We start from the raw sequence: 20,306 nt of genomic DNA on the forward strand, positions 1-20,306 counted from the left end.
TGCCTTAAACCCAACCAAGGTTCTTCCCATTCTGAACAATATATTTGACCTGACAAAATAGCAGTCAAAATAAATTATACAGAATTCTCCTGTTTTGCAGTATTACATTAAATCTTTAAAGGTTCTCAAGTTCATTACCAGAAGCTAAATTATACTAATCCCAAATGGCTTTTCCCTGTTACAATACTGTTGTTCATAGTGCAGACAGATTTTTGTTTATATTTTTTTTAATTTGTTCTTCTAAGTCCTGGAAACTGTCTGAACTTGCTGTTCTAAGAGGACATGGTAGCAGTCTAACTGCTGAAGTTCTGTTCTCCCTGCTGGAATAAATTTTATTTGTAAATAGAGAGCTCAATAGTTGGCTTTCCTCAAAATATAACATGAGGAATTTTCTGTGAAGGGGTAAAGATTCTGTGAGTAGTCCAATCAGACATCAGCCATATGGTTTGGAAACTTGATGTTTGCTTGCAAATATTCTTAATATCTGCTGAATTTCAGCTTTAAAATGAAATATTATGTCTCAATATTTTTCACAATCCTCTCATTTATGAGAGCATTTGCTCATGGAAATGCAGGTCTTCCACATCATTAAGACTGAGATTAATTGCTCTGAATGTGGCAAAATACAAATGTTCAGGGTGATACCTTCACTGATGTATTTATTTTTTCTGAAAATGTCTTTCCATTAGGTACAAAGTTATGACACTTTGATGTGACACTCAACAAAGTGATGAGTACTTCTATAAAAAATATAGCTACAGAAAACATGCTACAAGAAACAGTTACAGGGAAGTTGCATGAGGAGGAGATAGTGATTTACAATTTCCTTCCCCTCATTCCCATTATTTAATATCTGTTACCCCAGATATTTAACCCAAGAGCTTTCACTTACAGAAATGTAAAGTGACACAATCTTGATTGGAACAATCATAGCTTAGCTTGGCAAAACCTTAAAACCTTGACTCCTTAAGACACTTTAAATTAAATTTGGAATAGGTTAGGTATGCATTCATGGAGAAATTCTTTGTCTCAGACAATTCAGTGCAGAGAGGCTCACTGACATTCAACCACTGCATGTTTCTCCCACCTTTTCTGGCACTCCTGCTTCTTGCAGGACTATAGATGTATCCAACACAGACAGACCAAAGCTGACTTCACATGCATTTCCCAGAGCCTGGGTGTAACAGAGCACTCTACAGGGTCTATCAGGCTGGCTGAACTCTGCTGAGTGACACCCAGCCCTGTAAGCCCAGGAACACTGATTGCTGAACTCTGATGATTAAGCTACCTGACATGATAGCATGGTCCAGCTGTGCTTCATTTAGACATCAGTATTGAAAACAAAGGCTGCACTTTAGTGATAAACCTAACTGGAGTTTTTTGTCAGATGTCTCTATAGCATATTTCATTAGTTGTTTTGTTTCTGAAATAAGAATCCTTTAGGGTGGTCTATTGCAAGTCCTTTGTATAAACTTAGTTAAGACCAAAATGCAAAAAATCTTCAGCTTTGATAAACTCAGACAGAAATATATGTACTCTGAAGAAAAATGTCTGAGTGAAGCTCTAACCTCCATTTTGTGTTTCAGAATGGAAGAGTGGCTGGCTGTCCATCCCATCCAGTCCCATCCTGTCCCACCCTTGCCCCCTCTGCCTCCCTCTTGTTCCATGTTGAAAAGCACTTCCAACCCAGCATGGAAACTCTGTACCCTGTGCTCCTTAGGCAGATATCCCTTACTTCCCTTCCACAGAGGCATAATGGTGTCATGATTCCATTTTCTAGATAGCATCTATCATGGATATAATAGCACCCCAAGAGGGAGCTGGAAAGGGCATTCCTCAAACAGTGAAATTGATTCACTGTCCTGAAGCACAAAAGCAATATGAAATGTATTACATGTTTGGGAAGGTTGCAAACTATTTCTTTCAGTGTGATTTTTTTCAGTTAATTCTCTGTTTTCAAATCCACAGCTCTTTTGTTATTTTCTTCCTGAAATCTTGTCACATTTTCAAATCCTAGCAATCAAAGGATCAAAAAAGCCATTAATTTCTTTTTTTCCTCTCTCTAAGGATTTGTAGTAGGCACACAATGCCTAAAAAAGCAAATACTCTCTCAGAATTTTTATTTAAAATAAATGATTATTAATTAGACCAGAACACTCTAGGAAACAATAAAGCTTCTGTTACAATGGCTCCATATGTCCTAGTCTTTGTCATCAGTTGCTGTATTAATTAAATAATAAAACCTTTTTATAGTATCACCTTAGAAATAATGGCAGAGAAATTAATTTTCTAAGACTAGAAAGTTTTTACTGAGAAAATTGGATGTTTGACCACATTGTTCTTGTGAATGACTGAATTTCACCTTAATAGTAAAACAAGTTTTCCTCTGTGCAAGGGGAATTTATTGAACACCACTAGCTTTACTTCAAAAGCTCTGCTAACTCAAATAAACCTCAATGTTAATTGAAAGTGTCTTGCTAAACCCAAACCACATTAATGCAAAGTTACATTTCACTTATCAGCAAATCCTATCACCTTACTCTTTCACCTTCAGCAACTTCTGAGTAATACTACTCAAAGGATAGCAGCCTTTGTGCAAGCACCCTATAGTAAAATTGAGAACACTTTCTGTACACAGGCAGAGGACCCACCCCAATCAGTTGTGTGAATTATAAGCCATAGGAAATCCAAGCAATCTGTCCAGTTAATCTATCTGGAGGAGGGAGACAAGGGTGAAATGTAGGAGTTTAAAAAAAAAAAAAGTTTATTTGAACTAAATTATCATTAATATTGTCATTTCTGTCATTACATCATTTTAGATACACAAAAGCTAATAGGATTAAACTAGATATCTCAAAATAATTTTTTCTTGCTAGAAGATGGTGATTATTTTCCACTTGCTCTTAATCAGGATAAAAGCATGCCTCAATGAACCAGATTTCCTTTCTTTCATTTTCACTGAATTTATCTCTAACTTAACCTTAGTTGACAAGAAAACCTCTTGATATGTGCTGTCAAAAACATTACCCAAAACATTATTATCCATATATTGGAAAGCTATGTAAAGCCTATTGTAAAGCATGGGATATAAGAGGTAGAAATAGTCAGATATTTGAGGAAATGTGGCCTGACATAGCCAGAAGATACCCAGGAGCAGATCCAACAAGACAATGGCAACAGTCTAGTTTTCAGTGATAAAAAAGAGTCAGGGAGCAAGCAACATGGAAACAGAAAATAAAGCACATTTCCCATAAAAGCTGTAGTGATAGAGCCACAGTACCAGAAAAAAAAGAGTGACTGCCAATAAGCAAATGGGTATATATACACAAAGTGGAAGTTAGGTGCAAAAGAGATCTGTTAAGAGTATTACCTTTAAATTCTTACACTAAATCCCCTACAGCTCCAGAAGGACTTAACTTTCTCTTTTGCCTTGGAGTCCTTTGCATTTATATTTTTATGAGGTTCTCAGTTGCCTGTAGTTAAACTACTTGGTTAAATGCAGGGTTGCACTGAAAACAAGCCATTAAAGGAAAGCAAATCCTAAACTGGTGCTGTAGCACTCATTTTTAAAAAACACAAGATATAAAATACACAGAGGAAAGAATGGGGATTCTTCACTTCTTGCAGCTGATCACAGGACTCAGCATATCCTCACCAGGAATTTACCACCTCCTCAGTTATGTATAATTGTGGCCTCAGTATCTTGTCATATTTCATTGCATTTAATTACACACTTCTGTTTAAGAAATTAGATAGGCAGATTTTAGAACTACTCAGAATTTTAGAATTATTTTCAAGGGTGCATATACAATTTTTTAAAAAAGTTTTTCTTGAGTATTGGAAATTTTTGGTATTGTCTCCAGCTTCCTTTTCTCACCCATCAGAGTTCCCCATTCAGTTTTGTCAAACTCTCTGCTTAGTCATTTGGAAAAGTGAAGCATTATTAAAAATGTTCAAAATTTATTTCCTCAGCAGATGAAATAATTGCACAATATTTAAATGAAAAATAACCAGTCATTCACTATCCTATTCCTCAGTGGTTAAAATATCCATGAACTACTTTTGAAGAAGAATACCAACATATCAATTAAAATCAAATAAGTTACATGTGGACACAGAAGTGCATATATATGTGTGTGTGTGTATATTTAAATACATATTAATATAATTAATTTATATTTCTTCATTGTGTGTTACTAAGGAAGATAATAGGAAAAATATATGTTATATCCATCTGTCAAGACATGAAAACAATTATTTAACAGAGAAGTAAAGAAGAAAGTATCCTTAGATGTCAAGGGAGTTTGAGAAGGACAATTCAAATATTTTCAAATTTCTGTTCAGACAGTATTCTGAGATAATGAGTTGTGTAAAAACTGCTTCTAATTGAGAGAAAATATTTATTCAGATAGACTAAAAAGTACCTTCAAGTCTGGCTAGATCATGGAATAACACACAAAGAATAAAAGTTTTATGGCTAACAATGTTGTAACAAGCTCCTAGAGCAAGTGTAAGCCAGAATTTGTAGCACCAGGAGAGGTCTTACCCTTTGCTGCCCCTACTCTGAGCTGCTTTTTCCAACCACTGTGAATCTCTTCCTCTGAGTGCCACTGCCTGGTGTTTGCAAAGCTGCACGATGAGCTGGAATAGCATAATAACACACATTGAGAAATAACCTCTTCAAAAGAGTTTTAACCCAAATCTGTTCCCAGGGTAGTGCACGGCTGAATGAATACCCATGTCAGCACAAAGGAGATGTTATCAGTGAAATGCAGGGAGGGAACAAAAAGACCTGCAGTAGAAGAAATTTATGTCCATTTAGGCTACAGAACTAGGATGTCATTAATCACTAGCCAACTTGACATGGATGGTAAGAGACTTATTTGATTGTCACTGATATCTATAAGACCTTCTATTTATCCGTCCCTGTAACTTATTTTTCTAACATTTTGTATTCTATAAATCTGATCAAAAACTAAGATTTTATCAATGGATATGCCTTATAAAAATCTCTTCAGCTTATGAAATAAGGATCACCTTAATGCCTACCACACCTTTGAAATGCTGACATTAATTATCTATAGAACTTTATACATCAGGCAGCCTGTCGTTTCAATGCAATTTCTTTACATTAAACTTTTTTTTGCTGCTCTGTTCTGCAGGTTTACTGTATTGCAGGAACTATGCCAAGTTCAGCTGAGTGTAAGTGAATATGGCTCCACTAACTCATAGATTTTGCACAGCTGATCATGCACCTTGGTATTTCACTAAAGTGACTCCTTTCCCTTTTAAATAAATAAATAAATATACAACCAAATAAATTGACAAACAGTACAGCCTCTTTCAACTATAAAGGAACAGTTTTGAGCTAGGTAGAGAAATCAATGTCTTCACAGATGAAATATTAGGAACCTTTCTCTAAGGAGAGTCCTTTCCAGCTACTTGTAATCCATCCAAAACAGCTGTCCAGATGAAAAGACTGTACAATAAAGCAACTAACAATAGAGCACAATTTATGCACTTTCAGTAATGCCACAAAAAACTGCAGGTGTCAGGAAAAATTAAGACTATGTTACTGAAAGCATCACTATTGTTTTTCTGCTGTACAGAACCTACTTTTGATACTGTTTTTCATTACTTCTGTTGGAATATATGCACTTAGCATATGGTCATTTTAAGTGCAATATTATGGATATGAAAAGGCACACACCAAATTTTGGATGCATCCCAGGAAAGAAAGTGCCTTGATAATAAGAAAAAATCTTATTAGTTCCCAAGCACAAATTTGCCTTGGCCACCCAAATAAGAAAGCACATTGGGCAAAATAAATATGGAATATAAATGGGGAGTTATGAGAAGGATTTTGGCCACTGTCCTAGAAGAGGGAAAATAATTAAGAATTGAGAAGTTTTATATGGTGAATGGATTGATACAGCTAAACTACTAATGATATGTGCCACTGATTACTTTTGAAAGGAAAAGGTAATAGAAATTTTACAGAAAGTTTCTCTGATCATGAATAATGTAAAATCATTTGACTCAACCAAACATTTTACATTTCAACAGATCTGAAAGAAATGGAAAAAAAGAGAAAAAAATTGCAAATTTTTTTTCCTGTGGAATATGTTAAATCAGAAAAGAACAGAAATAAATGGAAAGATGAGTGATAATAAACAGGATGGAGAACAGTAATTGAACACAAATTTTGTCATTGAGATATAATTTTTTAAAAAATCAGGAAAGATTAGAAATGCTAAAGATTAAAAATGCTAAGATTTAAGGTAAGGAAAAGCAAGGTGAGTGGTTTTGGTTCTTGAGTTTTGTAGAGTCAAAAGGGACATTAAAATGTATGTACCTCAGACAAACTTACAGGGGTTACTGTGTCAGACCTCAAAGGGAAAACATCAGACCATGAATCTCTAAAATACCAAACTCCTTGTTTATCTCAGGTTGCCCCAGGGCTGGGGAAGAATTACCTACCTGTGTCTGAGTCCCTGCTTCCAGCTCTGAGCATTCCCTGCCTGCACCCTAAGTTCATAAAAAAGTCCTTGGGGATACACAAAGTACTTCTCATATCAAGCCCCTTTTTGTTCAGCAGCTTTTATGAGAAGAAGAGTTCTTTCCCCAGTTAAATTTTAATAATTTTGCATTTCTAGTATTATAGAAAAGGAGAACATTAATTGATACCTTTCTGCATTGTTTAGTTCTATTTTTTCTCTACATTTTTATGTTCATCTTTTAAATAGCATCCTTTTCTCACTGATTATTGTAATTATAATAATATGCATTTAAATGTGTATTTCTGTAAATATAAAGTGATCATCAACTGTAAACAGTTAAAAGATTGATCCAGGTTTAAAAAACCTTATGAGGTTTCTTAAGTTCTGACTTTCTTAATTTAGGCTTTGTTCAAAAAGTAATGTTAAACAATGGTAAATTAGAGCATAATTACATTTTCTGCTCTGCCTTCTACATTACTTAGCTTTCACAGTCACACACATACTATAAATCAAAATAAGATTTTCATTTATTGCATTTCTCTTGAGCCTTTTATATGAAATTATTTAAAGTATATTTATATCAGATAGAAAAGAATTCCTTGAATATAGGGAGACTATTTCAACTCAAATATTGGAAAACCCAACACATATTTTTTGAAAGACATGTTTTTGCATGAATGCATGCTCATATGCAAACAACATATGTATAAATAAATGTGGAGATTTAATTTGGGTTTATGAGGCATTGATATTTATAATATTACTTCTATCTGTTTTCTGTGTTTTAAGCTATTAAGATATATTCAAGTCATATTTTCACAGATTTCTACCTACATAAACAACAATTTTCTACAAGGTATCAATCATTGAGCTTCCCATTCCAGGAAGCTGAAACTTGAGAAAAAACACAAACTTGATCTAGAATCCCCAAAATTATATTTTCTGAGAGAAAAACAAGCATGAGAACAAGATATATCTCATTATATAAACCTTCAAAAGTTTTACATATTCTGTTGTAAGAAACTTGGGAAAAGGTTGGGGATGTCCAGGCAGGATGCTCTGCCCTGGACTGTGGTCAAACAACAAGGACAAAGCCCTGTTTGATTGAGATTCTGCTCACTAACTCCAAATTAACATCCTGATAGTGGGGAGACATTTGGCTGACATTCACCCACTTTATACTATAAAAGTTCAGTCCACTCTCAAATGATTAGGTTCTTCTAACATATTCTTCCATGGAGTGTGTGTAGATTTCTCTCTTGGGAAAAGGCCAGCCCTCCTTGAGGCTGAGTAAAGGAGATCTGCCCATTGAAACTGTGGGGATAACAGAAAATCTCCAACACTATCATTTAAGTGTTAGTGAAAATTTCTTTATTCTGGCCAGGATGTTATTCTGGCCAGGATGTGCAATGGAAATAATTACCAGGATGTGAAGTAAAACTCATCCCATTACACGTGGGGTTTTTTTACCAGATTTCTAATATATTTATGTATTAAAAAAAAAAAAATAAAATCTGTTCATTGGTTCTACATAACACAATTCCTAATATTCTATTGGTTATTGATCCCTTCACCTTCAGTGAATGCTAATTTGGTCCTCAATCTTTGGTTCTCTTATCAATCTTTTCCCAGACTGAGTATCTCTGACCAGACTAGGGGCATACTGTCTATCTCCTCTATATTTTCTGGCTACTCCCAAAGTGTAGATGTTAAACTTTCAGAGTCTAGGAATCTTCTTTTTTTTTGAATGAGGCCCATAAGGGCTGAGCCAGAGAAACTCAAACCCTCAGTCAACAGTCTCTTGTAGAGGAACCTCAATTCCCTCCCAGCCTGGCAAAGACAAACAAACCCATGACTACAATTACTTAAAAGCCAAGAAAAGTATAAGTTTTATCATTTCCAAGTGTTGACATGGTGAGTTACATCAATATCTACCTAATACTTTTTTCTTTTTGCTATCCCCTCTCTATAATATAATTGCTTTGATATAGTGCACTATCCTATTCTATACACTACTAGTAGTCTTAGCTTTTATGCTGTGCAGTAAATAATTCTGATTATGATTTTATCTAATCATTTGTCATAATAAATAATTCATTTTTGTATAAATATATCTAATTTGCCAACATTAATTGTGTGGGAAAAAGTTACCTAGGCCAATGACAAACTCTGGGGCTAAGAGTGGATCCAGCCACAACCAGACTCCTCTCTGAAAAGGAACATGGGAAGCACAAGGATCCTTTCTGTGTCTTGTGGCTCAGCAGCAGGGTTGAACCTTCTCTAATAAACTTTGCCTAAATTTGTCTGAAGCTCCCACTCCACCCGTGACAGGAGTCTGGGTTATGCTCTAGCATTTCCAATTTTTCTGTTACTCTAATATTTTTTGATGATTCTGATTTGACCCACCCACCAATATTTGCCAGGACAGCCTAACTTCCATACTCTTTGGCTGTCTTTGATGTAACAGCAAAGTATGTTGTGGACTATGTCTACATATTTCCTGTGGTCTGAAATAGTCTGGCACTAAGCTGTCTTGAATAATTTCCAGCCTTTGGCTATGCCTGTCAAAATTATAAAGTTTAAATATTTCTGAATCTATATTTTCATAACCACTTTTATTCCTATATAATAAACACAAATGCTGTTCAGTTGTATATCCTAATTTATTAACAGAAGTAGAACTTAAAGTCTTTGGTGGCATTCTCTTACCAGCCTGTCATTAAAGGCACATTTTTTTCAGAAAGAAAAGTTTCAGAGGGACAAAGGAAGACACTCAATTTTAGGAAGGGGTCAGGAGAGAAGAGATGAAAGGCCTTGCAGAGCAGATAGAAGACTAACTGAAAGCTAAGGTTCCAGGTGAAATAATGCAGCTGCAGGCAAGAGTGGCCAAGTGTCTGAATAAGCCTAGCTGTCCCCCAGATTTCTGTGGTGAAGACATCAGCTCTTACTATATGGTGCTGACACTGCTCACAAGGACAGAGATGAGCTGTAATCTCCTTCAGACACCCATGACTGTCTTGCCACACTGACTGGTTGAGCAAGGTCATCTGAATGAAAGTGTAAAAGCAAACTTGAGGAATTCACCCTCCTGGATCCACCAGAGGAATTTCATCCTCTCTCCCATTACCCTTATGGGAAGAGTGCCTCCTCTCACTTTCCCACTTTTAAAAGGCAGAGGTATTTAAAGTATTAACCTCCTTACCTAGAAATCGAATTAATTTGTTTATTCGTGTAATTCAGATAAGAATTGAGTCCAAAATATTCAATGCTGAGAGCCAATTAAGGCTTTAATTAGGAATAAAACAGGAAAGGAATAAGAGATTCACACATTATTGGTAATTTCAAAGCTCAAAATTACATTTCCAGGGATGTCTTTGTTCTACATGAAAGCAAAAGAACTATGCTGAAACATTTTTCTCACAGTGGGAGCCTTTTGTCAATTTGCTGAAGAAATTATGCTAAAAACTACACAAAAGCAAGTTTTTCTTACTCTTCCACTTGTCTAAAAACCAGAACTAGACAGACTTAGATAAAACAAAAGGAAACTTTCACCTGAGAAAATCACTGACTTCCATTAAGGACTTCATCAATGCACATTATAGCAGGTTAAAAAAATTGTGTTAGCCAGGGGGACAAAGAGACTACATACTAATTATTCCTTTTGATCTTCACTTGCTGGAAGACATCTGACAACTGTCAGAGATAAAGCTTACAATTAGGCAGCTTTTTTTAATAATTAAGTACAGGAACTGAAGCTTTCCCTAGACTTGTCTCTTTTTTTTTTTTTTTTAACTACCTCTGGCTGTATTATTGCCAAGCCAGCTGAGAAGTCACATCCAGCCATTTTCTCCCTTTGCCCACAAACAATAAAACTGAAAATCTGTGAATGAAACTGCACTCTACCTCAGTAACTAAGGTGACTGAGTTTCCACCTCCATGCTAGGCAGTCATTTAGCAGAAATTAATAATCACTGACCCTTTTAATGAGCCACTAAAAATAGTCACATTTTGTTTTCACTTCTGAAAGCTACACACTCTGTCTATTCAACCATTAAAATCTCTGCTAATGCTATTTACAACTGGAAATAAAAAGCCAAATGAACCATTAACAGCAAAAACTGAAGGGAAAAAATACAAAAACTAAAATGACCTTGAGAAGTGCTTTATTGGTCAATTAATCCTAGTACATAGTTCTTACCTGTATTTGATCTGCTCTGCATACAATCCACATCTAATAAAACATTTAGCTTTAATCTAGATAATAGAAACAAGCTAACAAGCACTAGAAGTTAAGTGGTGCCAATTTCAAGAGCTGTCTTAATGACATAAAGAGGACTCACAGAGGAAAGTGTGGAGAGTGATATTGCAGGGATTTGTTGTGCTGAAGAGCACCCCTAACACTTTGCTTGTGTTCTCCAGATTTTCTACTCAATAGAAATCAAGAATGATTGGATATCCTCAAAGATAATTATCTGCCAATTTTTTTTTTATTTATCTGGAATAGTATTCTTGCTTTAAAGATGCAGATGTAAAATAATGTATTATTTATAGAAATAGATATGTCAGTATTCCTAAAAAATATTAATTTTAAAATATTGATTGCAAAATATTTTTTCTTACACCTAAATCTAGTTAAATGAAACATAATCTCCAGATTCTTATATTAATCATAATATAAAACAATTCTCAGAAACTGTGAATGTCATGCAGGTTCCATATTGTGTATATATTACACATTATATATATTACATATATATTGTGTATACATATTTAACAATAATTTACCTTCTAAAATAGTGAAAGGGATGGTCAATAATGGGAATGGGAGGAGTCATCAATAATATGCAGCTACTTGAACTAATTTGCTGTAAAGCATCATGATTTCTTTTCTTCTTGCTTTTCTGAACCAGTTTTATGCACCCTAAGCTTGCAAACCCATGATTCTAATAAAACTGATCTTCCACAAACTAATCTATCTAATCTAATCCAATCTAACCTGCCCTAACCTAATCCAATCTTTCACACCAGTCTGATGAAAACTGGGCTTGATCCAATACAAAACTGATTGAAATAATTGGACATTTTTTTTCTGTTTCAAAAGTTTTGGATGGGATCTCATAAATGTAATCTTAGTGTGCTGATTTTGTAATATAACAAATAATTAAAAGGGCTTTAAATTTCAGGGTATTATTTACAGAAAAACCCAGACGTACCTAATGATTCTTTCCAGATTAATATCCAGGAAAGCATGATAGTAAACTGGCAATCAGGAGTATTAAGAAATCTCATTATAATTGTGAGTACTATTTATTCCTATATTGGTTTTATGTTGGGTTTGGCTTTATACACTGGGAGAAGCATTTATTTCGCTGGTGTCTATATTTTGAGAAGGATTAAAAAATACTGACTTTTATTAAAGTTAGTTTCACTGAAGTGATTTATAAACCATTCAACTGCACAACACTTTCTATTTGAGTTTTATTGTCACAATAACAAAAGTCTTGGAAACAAGAAGTTTTTTCCAAGTACAAAATTACTCTTCTTGCACTCATAATGAATTTTGAATATGGTACATGTACTCTTCTTCTGTATGAGGAAAGAGACTTCTACATATTTCAGAAATAAGATTAAAAATGTCTAGTTAATTCCATGCTAGCAGACCAAATTGCCTACTTCAAAGGGAACACTACTTTTCACTTGCAAAGATCAGTCCTATTTGGATACCTAGTCCATACTGTAACAAAATTAAAATAATCGTTTTATGAGAAGGAGCCACATCTGATTTCCTTCTTAAAGCTCATTTTTTTCAAGAAATCCCCCAAAGTAGTGCCGCTGCTCTATTTCTCCAAAAATAATGTTTATGATGCATTCTCTGTGCACAGGCACAAGTGATACTGATCTCCTCAAGCCTCAGTTTTCCACTTCCCAAAACAGAGGAATAACAAGAATTAGAAATAATCCCTTGCTGAGAATTAAGAATTCTCAGGACTCACCTGAGAAAATAGGCACTGTCTGAAACTTTTCCAGAAAGCAAATCAACAATCACACACCACTTTTCAAGCCTATTCCATAGTCCGTAGTATAGACATGAGTAAATCAGCTATATTTAAAGAACTGGATTTTATAAATTTATTACATGAATTATACGCAATGATACATTACCCAACTAAATTATCCAGCCCTCTGATCTGTTTTTTTTTGCTTCTTCTGGTGATTCAGAACTTTCAGGGATCTTGAAAGAATAACAGACATATTTTACAAGTTATTTTTTCCCAAGAAGAGTCCCTAAGGGAAAGGAATCATGTGAACTGTGGTGCTTTACCCACTGTGACGTGTGCACTCTCCCTTGAAGGTGATATTTCAAAGTCAAAATTTTTTCACTCCTATGATACTTATTGTTCCTTAATATATGCAAAAGAATACCTAATGTATTATCACCATTGCTATTCTCCTTCATGTTCTTGGGAGGTGGGAAGGAAAGAAGTCAATCAGAGACTTCTGTGCTTAAGCAGCTCACAGGCTTTAGTTCAATAACTTGAATCACTTAATACCTTTGAAGAGCTTCCTTTTTATTTTTTTTGTCACAGGCTTTAAAGAGAAGACATGCAGTCTCCTTGCAACTTGAACAAAAATAAAGTTTTCTTTTGCAAGCTTAGCTTTATGAGTTTCATCATCCTTTGAAACAGGCACATTCAGTGCCTCAGGGAGAAGAAAAAGTGATATCATTTCACAGTACAGGTAAAAGCTTTTGGATATTGTTTAGATGACAGTGATTTTTCTCCCAAGCACATCCTTAATTGCTTAAGAAGGATTATTAATTGCTATTATAGACTGTTCAGCAACCCTAACAGCTTATTGATGAAGTGTTATCTTCTTGAGGTTCTTGTTTTCATTTACCATGTTATCTCTATGGCTCATTCATTATTTATCAATCTTAGCCCAATTTAATCAAATAATTTTTCCTATTTCAAATTACACTCTTCCTTTATACAAACAAAACATAGTAGACCCATCACTTTGTGCCTTTAAAACACTGCAACAGGTTTATGCATTTGTTCCTACCCTGAACTTAAAATACATTGATATACAACAGTGCTTCTTCCAAGAATTATTTACTTTGATTTGTACCTTGTGCTAGGCAATGTCCACTTTGTCCAATCCCCCCTCCCAAGACTGCCTAGCTGCCTATGTACCTTAACATATTCTTCAGTATGTGAAGGATATTGCTGTGTTCAGACATACAAAATACTACTGGTAATAAAACCAGAACAGGTCAAAAAAGATGCTACTCAGTTGAAGTGAAGTTAAAGCTATGTAAGTAATTGCTAAGCACAGTACAAAAGGATCGTGCTAGAAATATTTCCTCTCCCTTTAGCTCTCAGCTTTTAGAATGTTTTAATTGCACCCAGGGAATATGAAGCCCAGCTTGACTAATGCAAAGGATCAAAAATGAACATGACAAGAAGAGCACAGAAAATAATCAAACTCAAAATATTTTAAGCAAAGTGAAGATTACCCTTCAGAAAGCTAGGATGCACAGATCAGTAATGTGTAAAGAAAATTTGTGACTGATTATACACTGTGTGTATATTCACATTTCAGTAAAAAAACATGGAATGTTCGTAATTTATACAAAAATACATTTTACTGTAAATATATATTATATGTTTATACTATATTTATATATATTTAGTATAAAATTACAAATATTAATACATAATGTGTGCAGGTAATGGACCAAGTAAAACTCCTTCAGACTTAAGCTAAACTGAAGTTTGGAGACTAAAAATGCATTCTTTTGGTGTAGGTCCATATATTAGCAATGTTGTTAATCTTGTTCAGCTCTGAGATAAGCTCCCTGGAGCAGTGCAATCTAGGATGGATACTGATTTGTTAAAAGACTGCCACCAGAATTATCATGAAAACGATTGGGTTTCTTCAAATTAAATATGAATCTTTACAAGTAGAGAGTAGAGTTAAAAAGGTAAGATTTAAATTATAAGGATGACTTCTAAATATCTGACATTGCATGGCACCTTTGAGCCTTCAAAGCTGCTAAAAAGAGATTATTGATAAGCCTACCATAATGGGAAGAACTGATTTCCATGAAAATAATATCCACTGTTACCAGTTCCTCACTACCACCTATCCAGTTCTTTACTGGATGTTAAATTTAAAAGAATAATGCTTGAAGTACTTTGACATTTGCTAAAAATAAACAAGAATCTCTCGGTACAGGCATGTTCAGGTAACAAAGTACATGGTCAAAAACATCCAAGCCAAAACAAAAGCTTGAAGAATAAAAGATATGTGGTGCTATAATGTTAACAAATATATAGTGGGGCATTTTACCCTATCTATCATTTTATCTTAGCCTCTTTCAGAGCTTTCAATAAACAAATACAATAAAATACAATGAAGGATCCATTCTCCTTGTAGAAAGTTGCCAAACTCAATGGAGATGCAAAAGAAACAACATACTTAGAAAGGATATCTGTGTTTTTTTTCTATAATGAATATTTTTGCATTCAAGACATTCATCCCTCATGTATTAAAAAGATAAGCATTTATAATCTGGTTACTAAAAAACAAAGCCAAAAACATCAGGAGCTTTCTACGTGAATTTGATCAGCCAAATGTTATTAACACTGCAAGATGAAAAGCAAACAGAATGGAAACTTGCAGCATTTGGAGACATAATTACATTCTATTTGGAAAAACGGAAGCAAATAAATAATTGTTTAAGATTCTGGTCATGCTCAGATCACAGGTGTTAAGTTAGAAAATATTTAATTCTCTGCAAATACATAGGATAAAGGATTTGTTAGAGGAATATGAAGTTATAGAGCTCATCACACTTGAATCATATATTTCATTTGGATTTGATAGAATTTTAGATATGGGATTCTCACCTAACACAGGGAACATTGCTAAGTCTCTGATACCAAATGCAAAGGATTTTGATATTTTGCATATACGTGTTTCAGTTAGAGCTGCCACCTCCTCTCACAAAAATACCTGCAGGAAAATTATTACTCCCTTAGGCATTCAATATTTGAAACCTTTCTAAGATTTCCCTGATCTGAAAACTTATGTTGAAAATTTACAGTTGCTAGGTGATATCCAAGCAGTGGTCAGTAATTGTGATTAAAGACACATGGCTTTCACAGCAAATTTCCATTTCATGATTGGTGTTCAAGAAAAATGAAAGGCAAATTTTGGTAGAAGCACTGCTAGATTTGGTCACCATCAACGTACAACAAAGATATGATGAATGTTCGTGTTGTTATAATTCAGTATTGATCCATTAAATCAAGCATAAAAAACAAGAAAGGTGTGCTTCTGGAATAAATGAGTGAAATATTACGTTTCAGTAAATATTTTCCAATAACTCTTCTGACATATTTCTCAGTTTTGTACATTAATAATGTTCAATCCATATTACCTCTTTGTTAGAAGGATATTAGTGTTCTAAAGCTAGTCTATCCTGTATAAATTTTGCACTCTTGTAAAGATAAACATATTCTTGCAATCCTCCTTAAACATATGTACATATTTATGTTTGCAATTAGGCTGCATAGTTAGTTTTAGACAGAGACTCTTATCAAAGGCAGAAAAACATTGTATGAGACTATATATTCTTGTTGAAATTTCTTGGCACTAATTTTTTGTGTGTGTGTGCAGAAAATTAAATATGCTTGATTTCATTTAATCTCCCTCTCCTCTTTAACAAGCCACTACCTTGAAAAGTCAAGGTTTCTTTTAGGCAGAATGCAACCATGCCAAAAAGTGTTAAGAATGACCTGGCATTAGGGCTTTATCTAACCACATGAAAACTTTTGCAATTCTGCAGAAAACTACATTACAGGAAGGAAACAACAACAAAGCTTTAAGAAAATGAGACATGCAAATAAACTGAAACCTTCAGTCCAGATTCATCAACTGATTTGGAGGAGCATCTTTCTGTATCCAATGATTGATCAGTAGATGGGAATTACTCAATGACCAACTGAAACAAATCATTTCAGGAATGACACCCAATTACAATGAGTGCTTGAAATAGACAGGAAAAAAATGTATAATCTTTCAGCAGTTTGCTGGTCAACTTTAAAAGAAAGAGTAATAGTCTGTGGTCAACAATAAAAGGGAATAAGGTATAATAAGAAAAGAGTGAAGCTGTAAACACAGAAAGACACAAACCTCACTGACAAATGATAAGGTAGGTGATTAGGAAAACCAAACCTGGTCAAGTCAAGCTAATTGATGAAGGTACAGAGGAATCATTATTTCTCTATTACCTGATCTAGGAACTGCCAAATAGGATGCTAAGGAAAAGAGGAAAGCCATAAACAAAATATATGGTGACACAAACCTGACAGACTAACATAAATGAGACAATGATCTGAAACAAATTTGGTGAAGATACACTCATTGATGGGCTACCATGGAACTGCAGGAAAGTGAGGAGCTTCCTGCTGATAAGCATGCAAACCTGAGGGTCCAGTATCTTGCCAGTATCTTGTGCAAACTGATGATGGAATGTGCACTGGAAGGGGAGAAAGGAGGAAAAAAGTTGGAATAGGAACATAGGTGTGAAAGAACTTAGCCACTTGTAAAAGAGAGATGGTCAGTGTGCTTCTCACTGAGCCCTTCACCTCCTCACCTGAGCCTCTCCTGTCTTCATGTCAAATCTCTTCTTGACTATCTCTGTGCAATCCCCTGTGCTCTGTGTGTGTGTGTGAGTGCTACAGCACCAGGTGCTGCCAGGACTGGGGGAATGTTTTTCTGATCAGCAGCTGGAGCCAGGTCAGAGGTGTAGGGTGTGACGTGCTGGGGCTGGGCTGGACAGAAGGGGCCATGTCACTACTCTAGGGATCCACTGATGTGCACGTTTGTGTAAAGCAAGAGTGTGTTGAGTGTGTGCTGTCAGTACTGAGATTCAGCCTCTTCCAGAGGGGGGGGAGCTGTCTGTCTGTCTGTGGAAGTGTTTGTGTCAGTCCTGCAGGCAGGTGATGTTGAAGGCAGCTCCTTGTCTGTGGCAGCCTGTGTCACCATCCTGTGTGCCTGCACATTCCTTTTATCATCAAGCACAAATCAGGTCTCTCACTATTTTCTCTCTTCATTGATTTATTTTTATGGCTAATTTAGTGTTAGATTATCTGACACCTCAAATGTGATTGTGAAACAACAAAGAAAACATATTAATACATTTCTCAAATTATCAAAGTTCTCTCAGTCACCTCACTGGAATAGGCCATCTCTGATCACATAATTGTTAACTTAAATCAGAGAGAGAACTGACAAAATCCTTAAATACTTCCACCACATTGAATATCCAACTTGATTTCTCCAGGCTTAAAAAAAGTCAGAAATTTAGAGCTAACTGATTAATCATTAGTAAAATGGATTAATAAGATTAGAAATTATTCAATTCACAATTCATCAGTAGTTTATTTGTCTTCTCATTACTACTATCTGTTTCCAATTTGGATGACAAATATGCTTTGATTTATGTTACCAACAAAAAGCATCTCACTGAAATGGAGTGTCATGTATATACTCACTGCTGGAAGTCATAACAGCCTGTTGGAAACCGTATAGTTGGAAAACACAGTTGCAGTTTCACAGAATTTGGCCTAAATTTCTCACCATACTGTCACGTTAGGTGATCCTGTTAGGGCTGTAAATGTTTAATGTCAGTGGTATTCTTCAGCTGCCTTACTTTGCAATCTACAGAAACTAACTGAAAATACAAATATCAAATACAATACCTCTTCTTAATATGAAATTTGGCAATTGAGTCACTGGAATGCAAAGTTAGAATAATTTTTTTTCTTTTTTTTTTTTTGACATAAAACTTGAAAAGGGAGTAGGGTACAATAAAGACAATTTTTTCATTAAGCTTAAAGGCTTGTAGAAAGTGTAACTAGTTAAATTTGGGTTCTTTCATCCACTAAAAGAAAGCAAAAAACAAAAAAAATTCACATTCATATGAGATTTAAATACTACATAAGCAGAATAAAGATGTACTTTGAATACTCAAATTATCTGATGTATAAACTATGCTGGTAGCTTTCAAAAACCAAATATGAGATCCACGCCCTCATGGAGAGCTGCCTGATAGCCAGGTCACCCTGGCATCTAAAGTGATACCAGGGCCTATATCTGCACTAAATTTTGTCCATCACATGCCATGGCTTTGAAAAGAGTAGACAGAGAATGATGATTCAGAGCTTCTGGGCATTAGCAGGTAGCAGATTTAAAGACAGACAGCTGCCATACCTTGGCACACCTGCTGTGCCCATGCCTGTGCAGGTGGCTCATAGGGATGCTGACTGGGATGCCTCAAATACACCTTGGCTGTTCTCCTCTCTCCTCCACTGGATCCTCACTCTGAAAATGTGAGTGGCACCATTAAGGAGCTGTGGCACAGGTACTGCTCGTTATAGGTCAGACTGAAATGCACTTACTTCTTAAGGAAAAAAAGGAAAGAAAAGTGAGCTTAGAATATTGATTGCAGTGCCTTTCATTTCCAACTGGGTGGAAAAATCCAAGTGAGAATTTGCAGGATTGACAACCTTTTATAAATTAACAAAAAAGTACAGAACAATGAAATTCAACTCATTCTGTCAAGCAGAAATATAAAGAATGAACTTCCATAATCTTATATTGGTGTATTAATACATGAATAAAAAGGTACTGCAACTGCTCAGGGATGTGCAGTCTAATTCTCAAGGTCACCAGATTATTTAGATGTGAAGTTTTATTTTTCAAATTAGCTGAGGAGCCCAATTGGACAAATTGATAGGGAATTTATTTTTAACTCACTTTTCTATTATCTTTAAAATGAGACCTAAAATATTTTGGAAACCTCTGGTAACTTAAGGAAGTGGAAATTAAAGTACTGATTCTCTCAAAAATATTGACACCTAAACAACACAACATCCTTAATAAGGAAGGAAAGGTAATCAATTTTATCAAATAGGTACCATTTCAGAACTTTTCCTGGAAGCCTTTAGAGGAACAGTGATCCTGATGATGCTATTCTCTTCATCTGCATCTTGCCCTTTATAAATGATGCTGAAATAGATTTTGCTGATGGACATTTTAAAGATGAAAACAGTGGACAACATCTATAATTTTCACCACATGGGAAAGTTCATGGTCTCCAGCAGTAAAACAATTCAGATGAACTGCAATAATAACCTCACAAATCAATACATCTTTTAGACAGAGTATTTTGCAATGTTGACCTATACCATCTGATGCACTGGATATATTTTTCTTTCCTGTTACAAATGAATCATTCTAGAATTCCATTAAGGTTGTTACTGTACAGAAAGTAACTATGGCACTAAGTTATTAGTCATCAGAATCTAAACAAATGTGATGAATTGCAACATAGATTGTGGCTTTGGTATGATTTCACTTTATACAAAATCCCTAAAAGCAATATGTACTTGATTGATGGAATCTGTTTGTTCTATTCTAATAAAACAAGCTTGCTCTGTCCTTATGCTAAAAAACAATTGACAAGCAATACAGTAATATTGTAATGCTGCTGCCAAGAAAGTCGTAATAGGCACATAGTACCTGAAAGGCCACTACAATCCCTGAGATTACCTTGGTTGGAGCATGGTGCTAAAAAAAACCCACAAATTTTGCATTTTGGTCCTCCTATGGGATACTCACTTAAGAATTGGATTCCATGTGGGTCCCTTCCAACTCAGACTATCCTCCAAAAATTTAGGGCTATGACACCTGTTCCACACACATGGAAAGGAAATACTGCCCTCAAATTAATGT

This window comes from Erithacus rubecula, assembly GCF_903797595.1.
Source record: "Erithacus rubecula genome assembly, chromosome: 5".
NCBI classification, from domain to species: domain Eukaryota; kingdom Metazoa; phylum Chordata; class Aves; order Passeriformes; family Muscicapidae; genus Erithacus; species Erithacus rubecula.